At 35.3% G+C, this 10000-nt stretch overlaps 1 protein-coding gene across 1 annotated transcript in view; it reads right to left on the minus strand.

The window, feature by feature from the left end:
* The window catches only part of LOC136825801 (uncharacterized), a 682034-nt gene that overhangs the window by 671752 nt on the left and 282 nt on the right, over positions 1–10000 (minus strand). The gene's annotated exons all lie outside the window — the stretch shown is intronic.

The following is a 10000-nucleotide window of genomic DNA, read 5'->3' on the forward strand; positions in this document are numbered from 1 at the left end:
TAATACAAGGTCAAGCAAGGTCCAAGATTCGTAGACTCTACAAACTTTGACCCTACGGACCTTATATGACCTTAAATCGCATGGTGGTCCTGGTCTGAATTTGCGTTGATCCCAAACCCTCCCAGACGTAAAGTTCCACTATACCCCTACACCTTGATTATTATTATAGGAAGCCTGTGGCACGGAACAAATGGTGTATGCAGTCATTGAGTGCTGGCTTAAAGTTGTACAGAGAGAGAGAGAGAGAGAGAGAGAGAGAGAGAGAGAGAGAGAGAGAGAGAGAGAGAGAGAGAGAGAGGGAGGGTACAAGAAGTGTAGGCAGTCATTGAGTGCTGGTTTAGAGTTGTACAGAGAGAGAGAGAGAGAGAGAGAGAGAGAGAGAGAGAGAGAGAGAGAGAGAGAGAGAGAGAGATGATAGTAGTGTAGGCAGTCACTGAGTGCTGGCCTAGAGTTGTACGCGCCAACGAGTGAGAGGTCTAGAGTTGTATGGCCCAACCAGAGAGAGAGAGAGAGAGAGAGAGAGAGAGAGAGAGAGAGAGAGAGAGAGAGAGAGAGAGAGCGGCCTGGAGTTGTACGCCCCAACAAGAGAGAGAGAGAGAGAGAGAGAGAGAGAGAGAGAGAGAGAGAGAGAGAGAGAGAGAGAGAGAGAGAGCCTGGAGTTGTACGCCCCAAACAGAGAGAGAGAGAGAGAGAGAGAGAGAGAGAGAGAGAGAGAGAGAGAGAGACCTGAGCATTTATATATCCTTTGAGTTTTACACAAAAACCTACAAAATCTTGCATATTCATTCACAACTGCTAAAATTCAAAGTAAAGAAATTCATTCTCTCAACCTGGAACGAAATCACATGACCAACTCTTCAATGCAATTCAGTATTTACCCAGCTTGCAATGCCTTACTAAACGAGTTTTAATACACGAAAATACCAACAGACATCACGGCCAATGGCGTTTTACACTAAACAAGCAGAGAGGATTGGAATGAATAGAATAGAATATGGAATTTAGGCCACAGGCCAAACCTATTAGGTCATTCAGCGCTGCAACGGAAACAGAGTAAAAAGGTTTGAAAGGTGTAACAGGAGGATAACCTCACAGTTGCACTGTGAATCAATTATTAGAAGAGGGTGGAAAGTAGGTTGGAATAAAGCGAATATGAACGGAGGTACAGTACAAGTAATGAATGGGGTTGCAGCTAGGGGCCTAAGGAAGGGACGCTGCAAAGAACCTTAAGTAATGCCTACAGTGCACAGCACGAGGTACACTGCCGGCACTACCCCACCAAGGGGATGAGGAATGGAATGCAACACCAACAAACTTTCAGAAAATCGTTACCACAAATCAGCTGAGCAAACAATGCGCATCAGCGGCGACAACACCCGTTTCTTGCCTGATTTACAATGTTTCTAAAATCACGATATTTCTAGAAATGCACCTGTTCTAAATGTACTTAGATAAGCAATGGTCCTTGTATTGCAAAATTTAAAAATCTTAATTTACATGTGAAAGCCACATATGGGTTCAACTGATTGAGAATACCTTTTACAATACACTGTAGCGTCAAATACTTCACCATTCATGGGGACTTCCAATCGACACCCAAAAATCATCCTCTTTACCCTCATATTTTTCAGTAAAATTTCCCTTCCTAAGGAGAGTTCTTTAAGCAGTAAAGACACGCCTTTCTTCCGGACCACATGGCATTTTCGAGTACAACATTAAACTCAGATTTTTTTTTTTATGTTTCTGTTCCAGCACGGGCTCTTGCTTTTTGAACAGTTTGCGAGCGTGCGTTTGTAGCCACAATTACAATTGCATAAAATATCTACCGAATTACTGAAAATATCTACTGTTACCAAACTTGACTTTCGTGACAGACGAAAACTACAAATAAATGGACAGCACGAGCCCATTAGCAGACTCCAAATAACTTTGAAATAAAGTTTTAAAAATGCATTTTTATTGAAAAAGTAAAAATGATACTGTTAATACCCACAAATTATATATAGGCTATATACATATATATATATATATATATATATATATATATATATATATATATATATATATATATATATATATATATATATATATATATATATATATATATATATATATATATATATATATATATATATATATATATATAACTTTGTTAAAATATCGACAATCTATTTTTTTAACTCTGTTAAAATACCGACAATCAAAACATGAACAGCTGAAATAAACAACTTCAAGAGAAGGAGAGGGAAGGGAGTAGAAGGAGAGGGGAGGGGGAAGGAGGAGAAGGCAGGGGAAGAAGAAGGGGGGTGGGAGAGGAGGAAGTCTGCTGGAGGCGTGACGTACCAAATCCTGTTTTTCCTCCAAGTGAAACAATACAGATAAAAAAAAATAAATAAAAACAGGAGCCTTGCCAAGCACACCAGGACAGTAAAAGACAAGTACTTGAGCTCTTATGATGCATATTGGTGCTGCTGTGCTGCTGTTCAGCAACCAGATTCGCTGAACAGCAGCAGCACCAATATGCAGTAAATTTTTGCCTGGCTGTTGAACTTCTCCAAAGTTCCAGAGGGCTTAGTTTATTCCTCACACCGCTGGACTGTGGAACAGCCTCCCAAAGGATGTCGTGCAATTGGAACTTCAGACGTTCAAGGGAAGATGCAATGCATTACTACCCTAATACTATTCTCCTCGCATTTGAATACATTTTTATCTATTTGAATTATTAATTGATTTTTTTAATCAGTGAGATCTCTTTCTGTATTTCCCTTTACCTTCTATTACTTCTTCCTAATGAACACCATACTCGCTTGTTCCATATGAATAGGGTTCATCATCTGAATAATAATAATAATAATAATAATAATAATAATAATAATAATAATAATAATAATAATAATAATAATAATGATAATAAAAACCAATCCCCAGGCTTGTGCGCTCACTCAGACTGACTCGTCATCTGGATGAAATCTTTAGTTACTTAAAATCGGGGCCTGCTTACAATATACGGTGACTAAATAACAAGAATACAATACATAATCTTTTGTTTACTTTGGTGATGGATTGAACTACAAGCAATGGTTTGATGGTAACACGGTAATTTAAGAATTTGTTTGTTTACTACTGATCCTGGATAGTTCTTGAAACTGACTGCTTGGCAGTTATAGGCTATATGCTTTATGCTTCTGCCTTGGAGTTTCCTGTTCAGCAGTCCAGTCGAGTCCAGAGCAGTTTTATCAAGCCCGTCTAGAGTTTCTCAAGATTTTATATTATGGAAAGTTTCAAGCAGACATGAAGCATTAAATTCCACCAAGGCCGAGTGATGAGTTTCGAGAACAGAGGAGGACCACCCGTGAAATTTTGGCATTATCATCTTGCCTGTAGAGCTGTGGTTCCCAAACTGGGGGCCATGTAGCAGAATGCAGGGGGCCATAACCTGAGGATATGTAGCCTATGTATAAAACCAAAGGAGTTAAGTGGGTAGGACTGTAGACAATCACTGCAGTCATGGGTTATGCTTGGCGGTGGGCGGTGGGCCATGGACAAGTATCCTGTATGAAAAGTGGGTAACGACCAAAAAAGTTTGCGAACCATTGCTGTAGAACATAAGTCAGTAAAGAGTTTTCATGCAGGCTCAATATGACTGTTCTGTTCCTTTGACTGATTTGTGCGTATTACGGCTGAAATCATGGTCGCCAACACGTCCATAAAAAAATATAAAAAGCACAGGCCTCCATCGCTATAATTGTTAAGTTGTGCCTGTTGTTTATGCAACATTACTATGTCTTTCTATATAAGAAATTGTTTCCTACGTAATTTAGATTTATTCTTTACATAAGTAGCCTACTTATTTTCATTTACTATTTCTTATAATATTAAATTATTTTTCCACGAAAAACTGGTTATTTCAAGAACTGTTTTCTTACTTAATTGTAGGTCCTTTATGTATGGTGAAACGAATTTCGGTGGCGAGGAAATGACGGTGCATACAGAATAGAACAGAATACCGAATTCAGGCCAAAGGCCAAGCGCTGGGACCTATGAGGTCATTCAGCGCTGAAACGGAAATTGAGAGTAAAAAGGTTTGAAAGGCGTAACAGGAGGAAAAAAACCTCGCAGTTGCACTACGAAACAATTGTCAGGAGAGGATTGGATAGCAAGATGTAGATGACAGAATATGAATGAGATACAGTAAAAGGAAGGAAAGAGGTTACAGCTAGTGGCCGAAAGGACGCTGCAAAGAACCTTACGTAATGCATACAGTGCACCGCATGAGGTTAAGCTAGTCGCGACCATAATCAAGATGAAAATGAAGATTTAAGCTACACGTCGCTACATCAGCGTGGCACGCACAGTCAAGCTTATAGCCCACAAGCAGGTGCTGTCTGAAAACAACGGTCGACTTATATATCATTTACTTGTCAGTGTACAGAAGGGAAACACTTCTTAACGTACAATCTGCCTGGCATTTGGCAGCCAGTGGTTTAATCATGAGACCTTATCTACAAACTTGAATGAAAAGGACACACGGAAGTCGCTTTAGTTTAACAGTTTGATGATTAGCAGGATTACGGAAACAAACTGTCTAGACGTTTATATTATATATAGCTTATATACAGGATCCAGAGAATATATATATATATATATATATATATATATATATATATATATATATATATATAGCCTATATATATAACGTTTACAATATAAAATTATATATACAGAAAACGTTTACAATATATAATTATATAAATATAATTTATATATATATATATATATATTTATAAAACGTTTATAATATATAGCCTAATTATATATATAGTGTATACACACACACACACGGAGGAAAAGGTCGGATTCACCGTACAAACCTTTAGTACTACAGACACCGTACCGGAGTTCCAAGTGAACTTATTATTTCTTTATATGCAGTTAATAGGCATAGGCATATATCATTATTAGCAGCAGCCCAGTTACTCTGGGTCCCAAACTTGGCAGCCTTGCCCCAGTCGGACCGTATGACCAAAATTTCTAGAGTGACGAAGAGCGTTGTCTTGGACTGAGTTCGTTTGTCTAACAGTACACTTCGTACACACTTCTGGCTGTACCCAGCATTTAATCTTAATTGATAAATTCTTTTTTATTTATTTACTTGCTATCTATGCGTGGTACTGTTTCTTACGGATGAGCTGCAAAAAGATGAGGTTGGAAAATAAAACCACCTTGCAATGGCTGAGGAAAAGTCTTTCATAAAACGTTAACCATTATCGAAGGTGCTTTCATTCTAGCTGAGCAATGATGAAGTTTAATGGGTTTACTAATAATAACAAGCTTGTGTTCTCATAATAGCTCACAAGAACACTTCAATTATGAATGAACGAGTCTGTATACATATCAAAGTATATTTACCTGACACACTATACTACATATGTGTATTAATGTGTATAGGCTACATAGCCTATATATTTATATTATATATACATATTAATTTATATATACATATATACATGTATATATATAATTTATATTTATATCCTGTAAATACATATATATTACATGACTGTAAAATATTTTCTGTTTAACATAATTCCATCTAATACAAGGAGCCCCTAAAAACACCACAAGGGCAGAAGTTGTAGCGTTATGTTTCGAAGACAACTGTCTTCCTGAACTGACAGTTGAGGAAGACTGTTGCCTTCGAAGTATAACACAATAATTTCTACCCATTTGGTGTTTATAGTCTCCTTTCATCTGATATATATAAAATATATATATATATATATATATATATATATATATATATATATATATATATAAAAATATATATATATATATATATATATATATATATATATATATTTAAACATTTGCAGTCTCTATATGGATGCATCTTTCTCAAGTCAGTAACAACACAATTAGGTATCAACAACACATATCTACATTTTTAAAATTGTGAATCGACTGAGATCTGAACAAGATATATATAAAGTATAGGCTATATATATATATATATATATATATATATATATATATATATATATATATATATATATATATATATATATAATGCTATTTTCAAAACACCAACAATAACAACTGTAAATTTATTATCAACAGCAATATCCTGGAGTCCTCGGTTACGTAAACATACAAGAGAGAGAGAGAGAGAGAGAGAGAGAGAGAGAGAGAGAGAGAGAGAGAGAGCAGTCAACTACAAAATAATCTCCTCAATGTATGGACATGAACGAAAGTACGAACAAGTGATGAAGAGGAATGGACAAGAGGGATTGAGGGGTTAAAAAGAGAGAGAGAGAGAGAGAGAGAGAGAGAGAGAGAGAGAGAGAGAGAGAGATCGTTACTAAAGGTCTTTCGATCGATTTCGCGCACTGGGGAGAAGACGGTGGAGAAAAAGTAACGACAATCATTTAACTGAAGCAGAGACGGTACAGTGGGGCGTACTGAGAGCAAGTCTTGTTAGTATGTATGTGTGTATATATATATATATATATATATATATATATATATATATATATATATATATATATATATATATATATATAATTTGTATACATATATATATATAAATATATATACATATATATATAAATATATATACATACATTTATACATATGTATATAATTATATATATACTGTACATATATCCTAAACGCATTTACACCAAACTGAACTAAAATTCCGGGTACATTTGTACAAAACACACTATTTAAATCTAAATAAAAACTTTATTGAACCTTGATCCTCTCCCAAAGTTATACACACACACAAACACATACAGTATATATAGGCTATAGGCCTATATATGTGTGTGTGTGTGTGTGTGTGTGTGTGTGTGTGTATGTATGTATATACTCTGTATATATAGGCCTATATATATATGTATACCTGTATATAATATATACATATACGTACAAATATATATATATACATATATGTCTACATATACAGATATATGGCTTAGCTATTGACTACGAGAGGTTTCCACCAGCAAACCACCGGAAATACACACCATATACACGAGCACGCAAAATGTTAAGAAGATCGATACAAAAGACTGCAATCAACCATCGATTCAGTCGTCGTCTGCATCAAGTAAACTCTGAGAGATACGGTTAGTTTTTATACAAAAAAAGTTACAAATATAAATAAGGTTAAACTCCACAATAACGGTAAGTTAATTCCGCTTCCGTCGTACACAAGTAACGTGAAGTAACTTTGGTGCATTTTGCACACGTGGACTTAAAGAAATTCAGTTGTTATAACACCAGCAATAAGCAGATATACAGTACATGTGCACACTGTTATATATACAGTATATATATATATATATATATATATGCAACATATGTATATATAAAATACATAAGTATATATGTATATATACAATTTATGTGTTTGCGTATTTTGCAGGAGGGCGTAAAGAAATTAAGTTTTTAAAACACCAGCAGAAAGCCGAAATACATAAATACAAGCACCCATTATAACCACATTATAGATATATACTGTATATATATATATATATATATATATATATATATATACTGTATTTATATACTCTGTAAAGTACGCAAATACTCAAGCACAATAATGAACTAAAAGACTGAATTAATGATTAAGATTTGCGAACGTCCAGTTTTCTGTTTCACTCCTTCCCCAGTTACAATCAAATCCACGTGAAAAAAATACTATTCAGATATATTCTGTAAAAGAAGCTTTCGTCTGGTCGAAGTAATTTAATAATAATAATAATAATAATAATAATAATAATAAACCTTTACTCTCTAACTACACACTGAAAAACAAAGAAAATGAACGGAAAATAACGTGCAAACAATTCAAATATCACTCGGCGAGTCAACTTAGTTCCCACGAAGATGTAGATGGCAACAGCTCCTCATCCTAAACTAGTACTTCAAGCATTCTTGGCTACTGGTGGTGTGAGAGCGAACACCGGTTTGACGAATGAAACAGCTCCCCCCCACCCCACCCCCCAGCACCCACCAAACCAGCTGGCTTCACAGCAGCAGCAGCAGCAGCAACACTCCTTGGTGTTAACAAATGTTTATGATTGCGTAATATCACAGAAAACACCTAAAATTGTGCCGCTATGAGAAAAATTTTTTACGACAAATTTACCAATCGTGAACTAATAAACTCTTGGCTTTAAAATCCCATCTGGAGAACCAGCAGTGAAAGTTAGCTAAAGTTGTTAATTCGGAATGATTACCAGGTGTTAAGACCTGACCTTACTTAATCTGACCCACCGCCAGGGCGATAAACCTGCCAATACCCACACGCTATAATACAGAAGACGATGTCTGTAGGCCTATGTATCCTATTATACAAATCTTAAATTACCAGTGCTGTAATCCAACTCCTACACTCTCATCTATACCCCCTACCCACCTTTCCCCTATGAGACATATTTAACCTCATTCAAGATATATATATATATATATATATATATATATATATATATATATATATATATATATATATATATGTGTGTGTGTGTGTGTGTGTGTATGTGTATATATATATATATATATATATATATATATATATATATATATATATATATATATATATATATATATATATATATATATATATATATATATAATATATATATAATATAAAATCTGTTAATTTGATATACAGTAGTGTCCAACAGTTTTAACTAAGTAATTGGGTGCTCCAGAAACACACATATACCTATATGTAATATATACATTACTAAAATCCTTCTTAGATTTATCTTACATAATCCTTTTTAATATATGGTAGCAGTAAAATTTCCATAAATGTTTTATGAGCAGTATTGTTTTACGGTGTTGTGTATTTATTTGTATCTTTTGGCAAATAGCCTAAGCGAAGTGCTTTACAGTTCAGTGACTTATGACATTACGATGGGGAAAAGGCTTCATTAACAAATATACATATACGTGTTTTTCTGGAAAACCGTATTACATTAGCTAAAAAAGCTGAAAAAACACGTCTTTTTAAATTGTCCTCTTTCTAAATACCAGGCCATATCTAGACTACGAATACATGACAGTAAGTCGCGTTGGTCTGAATTTATTTCTTTAACCAGTTCATCGCACGTATGCTGTTAAATGAATAATTCCATAATCGTTAGAAGTTATCAACGTGAGTAGCATAAAAAAGGTTATACCATTGTAACAATAGACTAACCAAGGTCGAAAAATGGATTTTCATTTACAACGTTGATCTGAACGGCCTGTATACCCCTGGGCCAGGTTACAAAATCCAACACTAAGTTAAAACAAGCTGTTACTTTCAAAACTCTGAAAAATACTCAGCACACACACACACGAACGGACTGCGAGTTCCGATAGCATTTTTGATAACCATCATAATATTGTCAAAGGTTTTAAAACAACTATTTAGGTTACGCCCACTCTAGCAAGTCCCACAGAACAGAAATAATTCTGTGAATTTATATCTAAGCCTATAAACGCCCTTACCCTGGGTACTCCGGAAGGTAGATCCGGAGCATTTCAAAACCTAGACCTACCTACACATTTAATAGGCCTAATTCAGCAACTGTCAAACCTACGCGAATGAATACCTTAATCTCGCGTAGGCCTAAAATCAAAATCCTTTGTTGGATTTTCTTCCATTCGCAGAGACACACCTGAGCTTTCAAAAACATTAAAAGGAAAAATGCGAAGCCACTTGAACCAACTTCGAACACAATGCCACTTGCTGCTGGTGGTAGTGTGGTGGTGGTGGTGGTGATGTGAGTCCCAATGTAAACAAACCTAAATGAGATAGCATACGATCAACTTTCACTTTGTTTATTTATCTTATTCCCTTCGATATACGCTTTGGAACACAAGAGAGAGAGAGAGAGAGCACATACACACCTATGTTTTGAACTACAACGCGGGAATCACATACACACACGGACACACAAACGCACGCACGCACAAAACCACACACACAAACATTAAAAGC

Source organism: Macrobrachium rosenbergii, chromosome 39 (genome assembly GCF_040412425.1).
Source record: "Macrobrachium rosenbergii isolate ZJJX-2024 chromosome 39, ASM4041242v1, whole genome shotgun sequence".
In the NCBI taxonomy this organism is placed as follows: Eukaryota; Metazoa; Arthropoda; class Malacostraca; order Decapoda; family Palaemonidae; genus Macrobrachium; species Macrobrachium rosenbergii.